Source organism: Calidris pugnax, unplaced genomic scaffold, assembly GCF_001431845.1.
Source record: "Calidris pugnax isolate Ruff unplaced genomic scaffold, ASM143184v1 scaffold49, whole genome shotgun sequence".
Lineage (NCBI taxonomy): Eukaryota > Metazoa > Chordata > Aves > Charadriiformes > Scolopacidae > Calidris > Calidris pugnax.
The window spans coordinates 3,132,872-3,151,506 of NW_015090798.1; the positions used below are offsets into that span (position 1 = coordinate 3,132,872).

The 18,635-nt window shown below is 37.3% G+C and overlaps 1 protein-coding gene across 6 annotated transcripts in view; it reads right to left on the minus strand.

Moving 5' to 3' along the window:
• The window catches only part of KCNIP4 (Kv channel interacting protein 4), a 491,412-nt gene that overhangs the window by 285,663 nt on the left and 187,114 nt on the right, over window positions 1-18,635 (minus strand). The window contains exon 2 of one of the 6 annotated variants that reach the window (XM_014937077.1): window positions 6,736-6,810. The exons of the other annotated variants lie outside the window; for them this stretch is intronic. The gene's annotated coding sequence lies outside the window, so the exon portion shown is untranslated. The remainder of the gene's footprint in view (window positions 1-6,735; window positions 6,811-18,635) is intronic. 6 annotated transcript variants of the gene reach the window in all.

Consider the following 18,635-nt stretch of genomic DNA (forward strand, 5'->3'; position numbering starts at 1 on the left):
TGGCAGAGAAACAAGCCAAGGTGAAAAAACATCTAAACTTTAGCCAATCATGCATCTTCATATGCCATGATTCATGTAAACACTCTTAACACTGCACAAACCATGGACACAAGCTATTTGCAGTCCCTTTGTAAAAACCAAGAAGAGTTCCAAAAAAGCTGTAGGTATCTGGAACCTGCATGGTCTGAAGAAACACACTCAAAGACACGATCAGTGATAGCAGTCAGCTCTGCCTGTTCTCTAAAATGGTTTCAAGCTGGAGCATTCAGCACAGTGGTATTTTATAAAACAGAAAACAGAACATTAATTGAGTTCTTTGTGTTCACTTCCTAGCACAGAGTGTAGGAGCTACATTCAGGTTTATGTCCAAAGTTCCTAAGGAGGGTACTCAATCTCCACTCACATGAATTCAGAGCCAGAACAGGCCAACTCTCTAGCACAAGAACTTAACTCCAACTTAGTATCCTGTCTCCACTAGTGGCCGGAAGATGTGTGGAAAAGACCATAAAAGAAAAGTAAACACAAAATGATAGTGAAGTTTTCAGCCAGGCTTTCTTGTTCCAGAGGTAAATTTCTTGCATAGTTGCCTTATTGGGATTTCTCTGCCATGCACATATAAAACTTTTTTTGGCCAAATCAGTATCAGTTAATGAAAAGCTTTATAAGCTGACTATGTGCACTGTGGTAGGTACATCCTCAGTATGTTCTGAATCTGCCACATGACAACTTTACTCCTCATATTTTAATTATGAGAAACAATGAACCTCTTTACGTCCCTTCATGCCACTCACTTTTATAACCTCCCATCTCATCTCCTGCCTTCCCCCTCATTAGTCATTTTTTTCAAGGCTGAAGAGCCCTGATCTACTTAGACATGTCCTTGTACTAAACCCTTTCCATACCTTTGATCATCCATGCTGCCTTTCTCTGTACCCTTTCTAGCTTTCTTTTGTCCTTTTTGAGACACCAGAACACCATACAGGATTCAAGATAAAGGCAATAGATTCATACAGTGATATAATGATATTTGCTTTTGTTCTCCTTCCCTTTCCTAATAATTCTTAATGTCATATTTGCTTTTTTGATAGCTACTCAGCACTGAGGTGACATTTTCAGAGCACAACTTATTATAATTCATTGATCTCATGCTTGAGCGATAAAACCAAAAACACAGCACAGTGTTGCAGATGTAGTGGGAGGACCGTTTTGAACATGTACATTACTTTTGTGTGTACTGACATGTTATCACACATTCATTCAACGCTCTACTGCGATTCTTCAGTGTTGGCCTTTTGCCCATCCCTAAGAGGAACTTCTCCCTCCCCTGCAATCCCCTTTTGCGAGGATCCTGAACACATTCATTCAATGCTCTACTGCGATTCTTCAGTGTTGGCCTTTTGCCCATCCCTAAGAGGAACTTCTCCCTCCCCTGCAATCCCCTTTTGTGAGGATCCTGATAGCAGCAATAAGGATGAGATTTAGATTTATGGAGGTCTCTGTAAAAAATCAGTGGTTATAATCCTTACATACAAAGCTGAAAACTATTTTAGTTTTTCTGGTAATGTGAGCTATTTTTTCACCATTTGCAATTATGAATCAAAGGGTTAAAAACCAGTATTTTTTTATTAAAGGCAAAAAGAAGTCTCTGAGAAGGTAGATAAACAGGCCAACAGAGACATCCTTAAGCAACAATATTTCACAGCCTTTTCCTTTGGAGAGTCAATTGCTATTTGAACTGTTTTCTGCTCTTGTAGAACACTATAATCATTTTTTAAGTCATCTTGGGTAGCAAAGTGCTTTAAAGACCATTTGATCCATGAGTTTAACTTCTTTGTGTGAGCAAGTCTCCTCTGCCAGCCACTCCTGTTAGCTGTGCTTTGCACCTCTCCCTCCCCTAACAATTTCTCCTGCTAGTTGTGCTTTGAGCTGCAATTTACTTTGAGAGTCTCTCCCATTTAGGTAATTCCAGCACCTGTGCCAAGAGGTGCCATTTCAGTTCTTTGAATATTGTGTGTAACGTAAAGAATCAAACAGGAGGCATTAAGATGCCTCTGGAGAAGACTAACCTGCAGGTCTTCTTTTCAGCCTTTGTATTCCCATGCGAGATGATACTCCCTAGGTTTAGGGAAACCTAAGATGAATTGAGACAATTTTTTGTATTCTATTGTATATAGAATCACCCTGTAATTTGAAACGTATATCCTAAGATACAGCCTATAGTAAAAGTGTCCATGTAGGGGGAAATACCCTAAGCTCTTCCCTTGTGTTCCACACAAACGTGGAAATGTGGAACCATTTACTCATATATAAGCACCCTGTGATTATCTGTTGGCCCTGACGATTCTTTGTAAGGGTGTCTGTTGCTTATACATGGCAAACAATCACTTTGATAGTTTTTTATGCCTTTAGGAAGTTATTTTTCTAGATTTTATTGGAATGCCATATTTCTATAGTTAAGCACAGTGTGTAGATTTTTCTAGTTTCCTTTCTTGGACCTTCTGAATATCGATTTCCTAGCTAGAAATTTCTTTCACCCTTCTATTAAATGATACCTTTTCTTTCCACACTAAAATCTGTTTTCATATGGTAGTGTGGATTTTTACTGAGCTTCTAATTTGATATTTTAAAATTAAAATTATCCCCATTGTATCTGAATGTACTTTACCCTTCTGAATGGTCCTTCCAATTTCCTTTTGATGAACTCCTCATTTTAACATAGATTTCCTTTTTAAGTTAAGCAGTAATATAATGAATTCTGCTGTTCTCGTCAGAATATTGAATCTAATTACATTATAGTGACCTAAAGAGTTAGAGAGTAGCTCTCTGACAGTAACATTTTTAACTGGATCCTGTGTATTCTTTCAGATCAACTCAAAAATTTCTTCTTTTCTCATGGTTCCCTGAGTAGCTGTTACATGGGATAGTCACTTGTGGGTTTTAAAAATTTACATTTGGAATCCCATTTAACCTATCTTCAACTGGGATAATGGAATCTTTCCATTATAATTGTACTTTTTAAGGGGCACGTTCTATGGCATACTTCACTGAATACGTTTCTTAGATTCAGATGCTAAATTTTTACATCTGTGGCTGAATACTAAGCATAAAAAATGACCCTGAATTACTCTTTAAAATTATTCTTCATTATGGAACATACTCCTCAAAAGTGGATGGAAGGGGAAAAGCGCATAATGAAATAGTAGCAATATGTTTTCCTTGAAGTTCAAAAAATCTCTTTTACAACTTTGTCAGTACAGTTGTATGGTCTTCCTCTTTCTGTCTTTTCTTCCCCTCAAAAGTGGATGGAAGGGGAAAAGCACATAATGAAATAGTAGCAAAATGTTTCCTTAAAGTTCAAAAAATCTCTTTTACAACTTTGTCAGTACAGTTGTATGGTCTTTCTCTTTCTGTCTTTTCTTCCTTTTCCCCATTCTGCCTTTTTCAGCTTTCATTCTACAATCCTGTAATTAGTTTTAAATTTTGATTTTCATATTCCTATTGATTAAATCAGGAGTAAAGAAAGACAATTCATAGGAAGACCAAAGCACTAAACAACCTTTGCCCACAAGCACCTAATACCACTAGGGGTGACGGCAATGATTTACAAAAAAAATTCTATAAAAAAACTTAGTCTGAAAGACACATTCTTTGATTGATACAGTGTAGTGGTCTATTTAACAATTGTCTCTAAGAGACTGCCACTTTCCTATTAAAAAAAAATACCTAAGGGGAAAAACTACTTTTTTTTTGAAGGAACATGAAAGACTTGTTTTCTCTTGCTTAGTTCTTCTTCCTTCATTGGGGCAAAAGTCATAATTTTATCCAAGTAGGTCATTATCATATTCCTTGAGAAACTTCTGTACAGAATCATCCCAGAGCCTGATTCCTATTTGTCACTTTTAATGCACACTGAAAGTGAAGTGTTGATTTACCAATTACATTATTTATTAAAATTATTTTATCTATATGAAAGAGTTTAACATTAGTAACTGAAGACATTTTTTCATGAAATGTCCCATAACATAAATTGCTTTGTAACCAAGGGAAATTAGAGTATGGAAAGTTATATGAACATTGTGGCAAACCATATTAGTAACTGAAGACACTTTTTCATGAAAAACCCCATAACTTAAATTGCTTTGTAACCAAGGGAAATTAGAGTATGGAAAGTTATATGAACATTGTGGCAAACCAGAATACAATTTTGCTTAAAGTAGGATTTGCACTCTTCAAGAATACGAAATCTCAAAAATTGTTCCAGAACAGTAAAGATTTCTAGCTGTAATGTTCTCATACTCAGCAGTTTTATACAGAGTGAGGAATGAAGGATTAGTTTTACCCATCAGTGGGACTGAGTGATATAGCCAGGGATAGAAGTAGAGGGTCAGATCTCCATTCTCCCAAGACTCCAGCCCATGCCATTCTGAGGCAAGGCATCTCCACCTCCTATTACTCAAGAGTTAAGAGACTGATGGCAGTGATTTGCAGTTTAAACCTTTTTTTGCAGATAAACGCACAAACGCACATCCCTCATTTTGGGATATGGTTCAGTCACCTTTGGGAAAAATGACCCCAACAGCAGTTCCTCATTCTCTAAAAGGTTTGTGAATTTAAGCCAGAGTTTTTACTGAATACATAAAAGAGAAGGGTTGCTATTTGAACGCACATATTCATTCCTTGGAAAGTCTAAAACCATTTTTACTTTTGCTTGATTTGATTCGGTCGCTAACCGAACCAAAAATATATTTGAAAAGAAACATTATTTATATCCAAACCCCTTTTATCACAGCAATGAAGACTGGAGATGCAGCTGTAAATGACATGAAGAATTTATATAATCTTAGATGCCTATTCTGTCAGTTCTCACCTAGCATGTCCATGACTGATACCTTAAAAGAAAAAAGCACAGTGCTTCATTAAACTCCAAAAAGCTATAAGCTCATGTGTCTATGTGACCCCACAGGAAGGAAGAAGGTAAAATTCTCACCTAGTATGTCCATGACTGATGCCTTAAAAGAAAAAAGCAAAGTGCTTCATTAAACTCCAAAAAGTTGTCTATGTGACCCCACAGGAAGGAAGAAGGTAAAAATAAACATATCATTTCAGTTTAATAAAAATGTTAAAATTTTTAGTTTAATAAAAAGATCAAAAAGATGTAATACCATCTCAGTTTAATAAAAATGTTAAAAGTTTTAGTTTAATAAAAAGATCAAAAAGATGTGTCTGTAGTCTTATGTGCATACCCTCAGAAAAAATGTAAATAATCTCTATGGTAGCCAAAACTTCATAAAACATTAGAGTTTAGCCCACAAAGGATAATAAATCTCAATTTGTTTGCATTAGAGAATCCTTATGTGTAATGAAAATGTATACTTCTGTGCCATCTTTCAACATGTCTCCTAACAGTTATTGAAAAGGTACAATAGTCTAAGCCCATTCAAAATAAACAAATAGATCATACGACTTAAATGCCCTCGAGGGATAAAACGTTCAATAACATCCTTGAAGGGTCAACTAATCACAGTAAAACAGATCAAGTTACAAAGAGGACTTATTCTCTATCCTTAATAATGACTGAAAAAAGAGGAAATCTTTATGAAGATATGTGCTCTTCAGCACACCTTTTTCTTGAAAAAGACACCTGTATTACACAAAAATGAAGAATGTTTACTTTAAAAGTATAGAAGGGTGGTTTCGGATTCAAACACCCATTGCTCTTTTACAAGGGAAATGAGTTTGAGAAATGCAAAAAGAGAAAGAAAACAAATTTTCAAAAAGGATGTTCCTAAGTTTCAGGTATACTAAACTAAATTTAAAAAAAATAAGGCAAATCATTTTTTCAGCTTCAATTTGTAGCAGAAATATAAGAAGGACAGAAAACGATCAAAGATGAGGAATGGAGTTCTGTACAAAATGTGACAAAATATAAAAATAAAGAACAGAAGCTCAGTAGCTCTTCCAGTGGAAAAACTAGAGGACACCCATGGAAATTAGCAGGTAGAGAAGGAAGTATCTTCACAGAATGCACAGTTCAGAAACAAAGTTCTTTTTCACAGAATGTTGCAGATTCTAAATAAAAAGATTAACCAAAAACAGCTTTAAAAATTAATGGATGAAAAATATGTCAAGAAGTATTTCAATGTAAAAGTAATACAATGAGATTAGCTCCTGTTTGGCAAATCCTTGAATTGTAAATTAACGGGAATCAGAGAGCATTCCTATTACATCTAAATATATGCTTCTTTTTTTTTTACCTTCTTTAAACATCTTGACCTTTGACAGAGCTAAGATATAGAGCTAAATGAACTTCAGTCTGATCTACAAGAGATCTTTATGTTCTATACTGTCATTTATATGCCAAACTGAAATATTATTTATACGCTGTAAACCCTCATGAACTCTGCAAAGCATATAATAATTCTCACTGCAGATAGAACAGCCATATAAAGGTATATTGGCTAACAAAATTAATAATACCTGACAAGAAAAGTTTGGAACCAACTATAACCTACTTTAGGGTGAAGTTATACATGTTTATCACATTTTACAACCTGCATTATGTCAATGCCATGCAAGACTACGCAGACATGTGCTACAATTTAAGTATCTATATAACATACAATGTATTATGCATTATAAATAGTTCACACTCTTATGCATAATATTGATATCTCTGCTAACATGACATAGGTTGATATTAAACTGGTAAAAAAAAAAATGGGGAGAGGGCCTTACTATGTCTGGAGGCATTTTCTGTCAGCGACCAAGCAGGCAGCAGAAATCACGAATCCTCTCACCTTCTCAGAGCTGCTGAAATGAAATGTTTACTTGACTAGTAAGTCACGGTGTAGACTGTGAAGCCCAACAAACAAATAAATTTAACACAGCCTCTCAGAGAAGTAGGTCACCTCATTTCCCAGCAACTAATGTAAATAAAAAGAGATACCACCTAAGATACAGACGATATCATTGCTATCTGGACAAGATTAGAGGCTGAAAGACTGAGGATAATTTAGTCTCTCTTCATCCTATGATGAAATTACCTTGTATAGTTTACAACTGTATTTTTCTTTCTCCTTGTGAAAAGACTTTACACATTCCATATTATTGAATAATAATTTTTGGTGCGATTATCAACCTTACTTATTTATCTACTCTACTAAAGAATGGTTTTGTTTAACTTTTTTCCCCCATGTTGTGGCCAGACTGTGCCAACATAGCAAGACACCATTCCTTCATCACTCACTCAGAGAGCTTGTTCTCAAAAAACATTCCCCAGTGTTTGTTGGATTTGTTAGGAGGAGCTCATTTAACGCAGCAGAACAACCCCCGTCATGATATTCCAATTTTATAATTGCATACGGCCTACAAAACCCCACTGAACTAATTTACTAAATATGAACCTTAATTTAGTCTTTACCAAAGGAAAAGACTGTGTACTATAACCCAATGGTTCTTGGGTCTAGGTTTTCACCTGTACTATATGTCCACCCTCCACCCCATCATGGTTGAATGCTTTTTTTGTGACTTCCTCTCCAATGAGAAGCAGTCCAGGCCATTCACAGGTTTTAATCTTTAAAGATATAGATCAGACGTTTGTTAATTATAAATCTACTGTGAAGTTCGAAGTTGCGACTATCAAGCCACGCTCACAACTAAGAATCTCAATGACAAAATGATGAAATAATATTGCAAGAAAATATTGAATCCTGTAATTCCTGTCTCAGTTGTTTTTTGCCCAGCAGTTCACTCAGGAATATGCAGGCTAAAATAATAAATCAATAAAATTAAAGCACTTAAATCCATTGTTAACATACTGAGCACAAGAAGGAATGGTTATTCACAGTGATTTACTTACATCCATTCAGAAGAGATTCAGGGGTCAGTTATCAAAAAGTATCGTCACAGTGATTGACAGTGGTAATAGAGAGAATGTAACAATTGTTAGGAAAGGCCAAGAAAAGAGAGGGGCATCATTGTGCCTTTATATGGCACTTAACTCTTGAATATTGTGCACAGTGCTGAGTGTCCAGTCTTCAAATATTGAGCAATAAGAAATTTTCAGAGGAAGGGACGGTAAGGTATGCAGTGATTTTTGGGTAACAAAGTTCACCATGGAAAAGAGAGATCTGTGGAGAAATGGACCGAAACCATAGCACGCTCCATGAAAATATCAAGTAGTGAGTTTAAACAAAGGGAATCTTTTTCCTACCTACCATATTATTAACTGTGGAATTCATAACTGCAGGATCATGTGAGGTCAAAACACTGTGCCACCACTGTGGCAAAAAAAAAAATAAATCATTAAAATGAAAAGTGTTAAAAAAGTCAGATAAAAGATTGGAATGTTCACTGTGATGATTACTATTGTAAATTAGAGAAAATCTACAGTTTGAGAAGTTCTTAAACATTTGCTTGCTGAAGCCTAAAAAGCCATGCCAAGGAAGGATCATATTAGATTTACACTCGATTTCTCCTGCACTTTCCATGACTGGCCAGTGTATGAATTTCATTGAACACTTAGTCTGACGCAATGTAACTGTTAGGTTGTCATTTCATTATTTTATCACCACTACCTTTTTAATATTTTTTGGTCCTTATCTTCATTGCCACATCATGATATTTATTCTGAAAGTTTGGCTGATGTCCTTAGTACATTCTCTTAGCTAAACAGATTTTCTCTTTCCTGATTCAAAAAGCAAGCATCTCTAAAAACCACAGGAGTACAAATCAGTATTTCTGAAATCCTGTTCTGACCTTCACCCCACTCACTGCAAGCCCTCTTTTTCTACTGAACACTCTTCTCTGACAACTCTTTCTTTCCTTGAAAATCATTGATCCACAAAATTTAAGTGACAGCTATCCTCCATTAGAAGATTAACTCTGCTTAAAAATTCCTCTTTATTAAGAAGTACCATTTCACACTAGAATTAGATGCTTGGATGAACACTGCAAAATTTAGAACCATGATTATTGTATTATTATCATTTAATGATTTTCATTTTGCAGCTAACTTTTTTATAAGAAAGCTATTTCTCCATTTTAAACTCATGCTGTACATACTGACTTAGAACTACACATCTAACTACTGTGGAACAAAAATAGCACAAAAAAGAGTCCGCTTAGAAAGAGAAATTACCATATTCATGACGTTGAAGATCAACTTTTCAGAAAGCAATAGAAGATAGAATTTGAACCAGAAAAAGTTATTGTCAAGTTTCCTCATTATATAGACAGCTCCTTAAAATAGCAAAACTCGTTAAAAAATATAAACGAACATTTGTCTAAAAGCAATTGAAACAAATTACAGATCCAATAGGTCTGAAATCCACGTACAACAGTGCTAGATAATAGACAGATACATTTTGTATGTGCAAATCTAGTTCATTAAAGCCTATGAGAAAGGAATAAAAGATAAATACGAAAAGCAAAGTAGATAATGAAAAGCAATTTTCCAAAGACACAAACCTCATCATTAAAAAGATTATTTAAATACAAGTCTGTTGAAGTAATAGGGTGAAAAGGAAGCAATTGAGGAATACAGACTACTTGGCTTTTTGAAGCACCACCACATTGCCCTCCTTTATGTATCTCTTTGAAAGCACCTCTATCACCAGAGCTAAAGAAAAAAGTATCCTGGAACTATGTCACAAGAGGCTGAGAAATTTAGATCTATTTTATGGTTTAAAGATCTATTTAGAGCCTGAGCTACTAAGTTCCAGTACAATAGCTTGGTCAATACTTTCCAGAAAACAGGCTTTTTCACTCTGAAATCTTTTTCATAATGAAAACAATCCACGGGGTTAAATCCCAAAATAATCCTCTAATAACAATTACAGTCGAGACTTTAAACCCCATTGAAAAAATAACTTTTATTTTAACAGCCTAAGTTTCACCATGTAAATCTCCAGATTTGTTTAGTTAACTATGGATAGAAACAGACTGAAGAGAAAATTTGTTCTCCTCTAAGCACTGTCATCTATAGGAAACAAAGAGCTTCGGTGACCAGGTGACAAAAGGTGCCAACTGCACCAGAGCACCATTGGTGTGGCACAGGTTCTCACCTGTGGGTACAAGAGCCTCATTTCCTCACAGCAAACATCTAGTGTTTGGGTGCATTTACACCTGCCGGGCTGGCAACTCAGGAGTGTTTCTCATGATCTTCACAGCAAACATCTGATGCTTGGGTGCATTTATGCCTGCCCAGGCTGGCAACTCAGGAGTGTTTCTCATGATCTTTAAAACATTCCAGTATTAAGATTATTCTCTTTTTCTTAAGTTTGTTAAGTTGCTTGAATTTTCTTGATTCCCAATTTGTGTCTGCAGCCCAACAACTGAAAGAGGGGGTATTTAGACATTTCAGATGGAACAGCATTTTTGAATACAGACACTTTCGCCTTCCTTCAGTATCTAATGGATTATGACTTACTTGCCTGACAGGGGAACTAAAAAAGAATATGATCATCCATATGGAGTAAGATCAATTGAAAGAGGACCAGGTAGACAGACAACTATAGAATAAAGACTATTTCTAGAGAGCTTCTGTTTATCCTTAAATCCTTATGCAGCAGTTTGATGTACGTGGGCAGCAGACACTCATCACTTCAGTACAAAAGTGTCAGCAAAGACTGCTTTACTTATTCATTCCACACTAGACTCCCTCTTTTTGCCACTGAGAACACCAACGTCAAATGAACAGAAGAGTAAGCTGCAACACATCAGTGTCTCAATTTTGGTATTTTATAAAACTTGAAACTGATAAACCACCTTTTAAAAGGGTGCCAGTCATCTGAGAGAATGACTCAATTCACTGCACAAGGTTATTAGTTTAACAACTAAAGCTGACATTCTCCCAAGCTGAATTTATGTACTATGTCTACAATACATTTTCAATTTATTTTTTATCTAGCACATTACACTATGTCACTATACTTGCAGACATATAATATAAACCTATGGAGTGAATCAAGTTTTCTAAATATCTTTTTCCAAGCCAGGATTCTAGGTGAAAACTGACACCTTTAAATAAAGGGGAAATATTTATTTTTGCAGCTACTTCACATCAGAATCTGTTTCTTAAACCAACATAGCTCCCTGGGATTATCAGAATGTACAATTACATACATTGTTGGTATATTTCACTACAATGATGTAGTAACCGTGCTTATAGCCTCTCAAGATTTACAAGAAATAAATACAACTGTTGTCCTCACAGTATCATGGCTGAACCTAAAGACTGGTAAGTATCTTAATTATCTCCCTACTGGCACTATTTATTTACCTCAGCAAACTCCATAACTAGAGAAGCACACCTTAAAGTAAAGGCGAAGTAAATATCAGAATGTCAAAAATCAGAAAGATGGAAGTGATTTTAGCAACACAGAACTATTACTGGGACATTGATGAGCTGCTGACAGAATCCAAGTCCCTCTCCTTCAGGAATTTGAAGCCATCTGTCCACAGCATTTAATTCGTTCCCATGGAGCCACTTGTACAATGGTCTGGTGCCTTGAGGGATAAAAGTACTCAGATCTTCCTATGAAATCCTGTCCCTGCATCTGGGAAGATAGACATCACCTGTCAAACAGCAGGGCACATAACATCAAAGATTTCCTGAGCTGAATGTATTAGCATCCTTTGACTGATGAAGGAGAAGATTTGCCAGACTTGGGTGGAAAGATCCCAACAGCTACCATAAGGGGAAAGTGTTCTACAGAAGCATAGGTACGGCACCTAATGGGGTATTCATGAGGTACCCTTATGGGGTATCCATTTTCTCTTCTCCTCAGCTGGCTCCAGAACACTGCAGTCACCCAAGGAACTGCCCTTAAACCTTCACACGCTCTTTCAAGAATTTGCCCAGATGTTAACCCACAGGAGAACCCATTTCTCCTACGTGGGCATTTACTCTAAGTTGTACTGCCTGTTCAGAAGGGATCCTAACCTATAAATGGTTATGCTGGCAATAAATATAAAAAAAAACAATAAATATAGCATGCTTCAAGTAGAAAATGTCCACAGCATTAGCTAATTCTCTGCACCTTCTATGAAATAATACTTCTTGTTCTTGCATTTCCCTGGTTAAAACCTAGGGAGGGAAGTGCTGGAAACAAATCCTAGTGAAATAAGATGACTTTTATGTTCTGAAAGTGAAACAGCCTTCTAATTAAGACAGGCCAGACTGTCTTTCAATATAAAGCAGATAAAGGGGTTTCAGGGTAAAATATACTACAACAGCTGAAGCTGGAGAGCAGCCACAAAGGCTACAGTACTCCCCTAACAGAGAAATGAAAATTCACACAAGGTCTGAAATAGAATTACACCTTGTCTTAAGAGAAGCAGCAAGTCGTACGAATAAGAGCTATAGATAACTTGTTTACTGCAAGCGTGGTGCAAATTAAGGGTAGCTGATCTGCTGTACCCATTTGTAACCGTGTTGTCTGCCTGTACTTCCTTCTCACTGTGATTTCACAAACCCTGTGTGTGTCTGTAAGTGGGTTCTGTGCCACCTTCGCCAATCCTTCGCTCCCAGCAGTGACTGAGATGCCATCAGAGGGGGGTTCCATCAGCAGCTGGCCAGGCAGAAAGCCCACACAGTGGGAGCATCACACCACTTTTGTGTGGTGTAGTTAAGATTTCCAGGTACACACACGAACACCAAGACCATGAAGAAAGAATAAAAGATATTCATTAAGAATAAAAGATATTTAGTTGCTGTGAAACTTTTTTCTTAGACCGTTATGCTGTGAATAGCGACAAAGAACCTACTTAAAAACTGAGATGCACAATCAGGCAAAAGTTTACATGACCAGAATGTGAAAGACAGAGAAAACCCCGCAGGTTGGGTACCTTTGCATTATTCTAAGCTGTTAGGATATTTTTCCCTCGACATGTTGAATTGGAAACTAAGAATCGGGCTAAGTATAGTTGAAGCTGCCTTATTTAACCAACGTGTAATTAGCAATGATGACTTGTTTTCACAGCGAGCTGATAGAAGTCTCTTTGGTTATAATATAAAGTGAAATTTGCCATTAAAACTTTAAAGAAATATATTTAGTGGTTAGTGAATAGGACTTAATAAAATGTTAAATCCATTCATCGATTTATCCTGCCTCATTTATTACTGGCTCTGTTCAAAAAGGGTTCTCTCTATTCCTTAATAGTAGCTATTCATATAGTGTTATACATTCTGAAATACTGCATAAATATTTAAGCTTGCTTCCCTTCATGAAAGCCCCAAAGAGAGAGAAAAGGGGCTTTTCTTTCTGGTGTTTTATCTACGATTCAACATTAGCAAATATATAGTATGCTAAGCAAAAAGCCACATGCAGAACCAGAAGAACCGTGGTGGCAAGTTTTTAACTCCTTAAAGTTTGGTTTTATACTATGAACCTTACAGTAACTTGAACTCTGCTGGCCTAACCGAACGAAGCAGGCCTCTTCTGGTGCACAGAATCATCTGGAAGAATCGTTTCAGGAGACTTTGCTCAACACACATCACACGTCACTGCACGCTCTCCTCTCGCTGGGGAGAGGCTGGAGGAACAAACAACCACTGACAGATGTTCATCACATCACCTAATGCACCAGCAGCAGGCAGGCAACAGGCAGTGTGGACACGAGCACAATACAGCACTCTCTGTACACTAAAACACTGGGTTAATTCACTTAAAAATACAGACTTGGCTCACTCTGAGGCATTTATATATGGTGACAACCTCACTGATTAAATACATTAGTTCTCCCCTGTTAGTTTCTATTCCATCTCTACCATAACATGGGCATCAGAAAATGTACATTTACACTAATAATTGCAATGTGCCTGGGAACGTCCCTGAGTACCGACATGCCAGCACGGAATGAGCCATGGCTCTGTTAACAAACTCAAAAAAAGACATTGAGGTGCTGGAGCGGGTCCAGAGAAGGGCAACGAAGCTGGTGAGAGGTCTGGAGAACAAGCCTTACAAGGAGAGGCTGAGAGAGCTGGGGGTGTTCAGCCTGGAGAAAAGGAGGCTGAGGAGAGACCTTCTCGCTCTCTACAACTCCCTGAAAGGAGGGTGGAGAGAGGTGGGGTCGGTCTCTTCTCCCAGGTCACAGGTGATGGGACAAGAGGAAATGGCCTCAAGTTCTGCCAGGGGAGGTTGAGGTTGGATGTTAGGAAAAGTTTTTACACTGAAGGGGTTATCAAGCCTTGGAATGGGCTGCCCAGGGAAGTGGTTGAGGCACCATCCCTGGAGATATTTAAAAGATGGGTAGACATAGTGCTTGACATGCCTAACCACACTAAACATGGTTTAGTGATGGGGTTTTTTTGTCAGAGTTAGAGGGTTTTTTTGATTTGTTTTTTTGATGGTTGGACTAGATGAACTTAAAGGTCCCTTCCAACCTAGACAATTCTATGATTCTATGATCCTCCAAGGCAGCATAGCTGTGTGTCAACTGCCATTTGGAAATGATCTCTGAAAAGTTGTAACTCCTGAATAATGTCCAGGAATTGATGGGTAGAGAACAAGTTAGCACACACCAGAAGCTTTCCAGGGACCACAACAGCAGTACAGATGGTTCGGTCCCATGTCTGGGACATTCCTGGGTAATGTTTAATATAATAATACAGTATCAGGGAAGTAATGAAGGGAAAGCTTTGTACTTTGAAGTCTTTTATTGCACTGTGTCACAGTGCCTGTGTGGCATTCTGCTTGGGCTATGTCCATACACCAAACCAGGGCTGCTAGGAGGCAAGTTCCTTCATCCAGCAGAAATGTCAAAATGCAGGGAGCCACATGAGAATCATTTCAGTGATTACAACGCTGTGAAAGATGATATGAAGACTGTCTAAAATATCGTGGAATCATGGAATGGTTTGGGTTGGAAGGGACCTTTCAGATCATTGAGTCCAACCATCAACCCAACACTTATAAAACCACTATGAAGCCGTGTCCCACGTGATGGTCCTCCCTCTCTGAGAAGTGCCACCACAAACCCTACGGCAACATTTTGGCATAGCGATCTCCAGTCCTAAATTGTGATGTTATCAAGATCATATATGCGATCTCCAGCCCTAAATTGTGATGTTATCAAGATCATATATAATCATCCTGAATAAATCCTAATATAATCATCCTGAAACAAAATAACAAAAAAAAAATAAAGCTGCAAGAACGTTTGTGGCTATTGCCACTAACAGTTAAAGTCTGCTGGCAACAGGGTGCCCGAGGTTGTGCACACCACTCTTTATTGCGTATAACCGTGAAACAACACTGAACGCTCCTGTCTATATTAATATTTATAAATCTAGAGGAGCAAACAACCTTTAGCTAGGATAACGTGAGCAAGGACATGTGAGAGATGGATGATTTATTATGTCAAGCAGACGCAAGAGACTCACTACTAAAAGCAATAGGCCCGGCGGGAATAGACACTTAACAGCTGCAATTCATTGACTACAGATCCAATAAAAGAAGCAATGTGACATTTTTATTGGTATCCCACTAATGCCACATTCAAAAGGAATAATTTAGTTTAAGCAACAGCTCACGCAAATAATCTTTGTGGTAATTCAGTCCCAAACCTGGCAGGTTACATAGCACTTCAGCATGAAAAGATGTTTTTTTGATATTATTCTTAACAACATCCTTTTTGGTATTCCAAGGGCTTTATTTCAGCTTGTAATCCAAAAGTAAAAGTTTTTCAGGATCTTTCGAAAATCAAAGCAACTGCCATGCACCGAGTTTCTCTTCGTCCTATCAATGATACCTTCAAAGTATTACAGAAGCTTAGTTAGACCTGACCTCCTTTGATTGAATTCACACATTTTCCTTGAACAACCCTTTTATTTCTGTATGACTTAAATGACCACAGTGCATCAATTTCCAGGAATCATTACTAGCTCAAAAGCAGCTCAATTTAACAGTAACATAAAATTGTTGTGGTTTTAGACATCTGATGGACCATCCTAAGGTTATTTGGTGCTATCAGTCCAATTACTAACAAAGAGCAGAAATATCAACACCACCCCTCTTCCCTTTGACTCTGTGCCTATCAGACAACCAAGAATAAAAAGTTGTGGCATCATTAATCCAGCTTCTTAGCATATACATGACTGAACTAATACCATTATGCATTTCAGTTTTCAAACTTCTGGCCTCAAATCTATAGCAGATCACAGATTGGTGTGGATTTGTACCTGCCTCGTGTATACGGATTTTTTTCCCAGGAAATTTTATGTTTTTTTCTGGTACTGATCTTCAGTACCAGTTGATAAATTCAATTAAATGATACCTTCTCACGCTAACCAATTCAGAGCATCTCTGAAGTCCTGACGTAACCAGGAGATCTTAATATCTATTTTATTGCATTCAAATAAATGAAATTGTTCTCTCTCTCGCTTCCTTCTGCAGCCTGCAATGTTATTCAGGCAATCACATTTTATTGCATTCAAATAAAGGAAATTGTTCTGCCTCTCTCGCTTCCTTCTGCAGCCTGCAATGTTGTTTGGGCAATCACAGGGTATCCACAATACCAAACTGCAACACTTCATACTAACTTTTTGGCCCTGACCTAATTTCATGGTACCCAGTGGAGCTGCACAAAATGTTACCTTGCATGCAAAAAACTAAGGGCATGTCAAAACTATAAATACCTTCTTGTCAAAAAAGTGGTGTAAGAACATGGTCCTACTGCAGTTGCTAACACCTGTTTCCTTTTTGCATTGTAGATGAGATCCAACATTAGCTTCTGTCTTGCAAATCTTGGTTCAGTTTAGTGCGTTTCAAAGTGCAAATAAAACAGTGTTATCTTATAACCACACTTTGATTCTTTCTAAAAATAGGAAAATGCTGGAGGTCACCGCGTAGCAAAGGGAACACACAGTAGAAGAGCATAAGACACTTCAGACACTACTTGGAGACAGCTTTTAACATAAAATTTGCTTCAGTTTGGTGATTTCCATCTGCTTCTTTGTATGAGTCCTTTAAAACTTTCTAAAGGATATTTGAGAAACTGAACCTTTTAAAGAAATAAGCAGAAACATTTTCTAAGGGGAAAAAGAAAGATTTACTAGTACTTTTTGATGACTTTTACAGAGCAAAACTGGCACTAGTGTTGTTATACGCATTGCTGTGCAAATCTGAATGATCTACAAGATCTGCAAGAAAGTGGAATGAGGAAAGAAGTATAGTGGATACAGCATTAGACTGAGTGAAAATGAATTACTTATAGAGGTTTTTATTATTTCCTCTTGATACATATGCTTCAATAAAAGTGGTGGAAGTCCTAGAGGAGAAAAAAATGAGGGAGGATTAATTGTGTCTAGGCAACTAATGCCCAACATTCACATGCACATTTTTAATCTCTCTAGAAAAGTACGTGCAAGGTCAGATCCAAAGCTATGGCTGGTTTTGTAGGTGAGTTCTTGTCTTTACCATTGATTTACATTTCAGAACTTAATTAAACTCCATTCCTTTTCTTCAGTAACTGCTATTATCTAATCCAGTTTTTCTGAATTGATTTTGTAAGTTGAAAATGTCAGTATGAATCACAGAATATTTGGTATGCTGGAAAATAAATATAATGAAAACGGAAACATCGGAAAACTGAAGAGCTGGCTGGTGGGTAAACACAAACTAAAGTAGGATTATATTCATGACGCAGGCTTTTGCTCCTCAGAGGATGGTCCTTCTCTGAATGCAAGACATTTGATATCCCTGAAGGGCATTACCCTCCGGTTTACTGCTGTCTGTTTTGTTAGAATGAACGTGCCTCTGGGGGAGCCAGTCACTTGCATCTACATTTGGGGTGGTTTGCTGTTATGATGGCAGCTGCCTTAGAAAAGATGGTAAAGACTGATGAGGCGTAAGAAAATATGTCCTGGAGCATATGACATCCTCCAAAAAGACGACCAAACCAGGTCGGATTGCAAGATTATATCACAATTTTTGCAATTCAGAATTTCTTACAACACATTATTAGTTTGCAAATGTTGAGTAACTTCAATACGATTTGCTCCATTTTTGTTTGCCTTAAAGAAAATTATTACTCTCCCACGGAAAAACATTTTCTCTTCACAATGCTTTCAAACTGTTAAGATATTAATATGGATTTAGAAATAAAAATCGAGTGGGGGATGAGATATGTTGTGAGGGGGTTGCACAGAAAGAAGAAAAAAAAAAAGCCAAAATAAAATTACTCAAGTAGCAGCTAAAATCCAACACCTATGAAATACGGAAGGTTCTAGCTCCCTACTCACACTTAGTGTGGTGCCAGGATTCTAAAATACCACCAGTACTGCAAATAAACTGTGAAACACACCCCAAGGAAACCAAAGCTATGCCACTGGGAAGACAGTCTATAATATTAAGGTGGCATCACTGTGAATGGGGACCTTGAACAACTGAAACACTTTCCCTTCCTTCTGGAGAAAATATGGGAGTCCTCCTACCACCCTTACCTCCTGTGAGGGACTGAAGTGACTGCACTCTCTTAATAAGCCACTCAGAGTCTCTTTGCATTTCAACCCTGACCTTCTCCTTCAGGAAATTCAGAAGATTCCACAGATCACGGTGCCCAAACCTGCACCCTTCACTTGGTATAACAGCAATGAATTAATTCCAGAATGCTGATAGATTTGCTTTCACGTT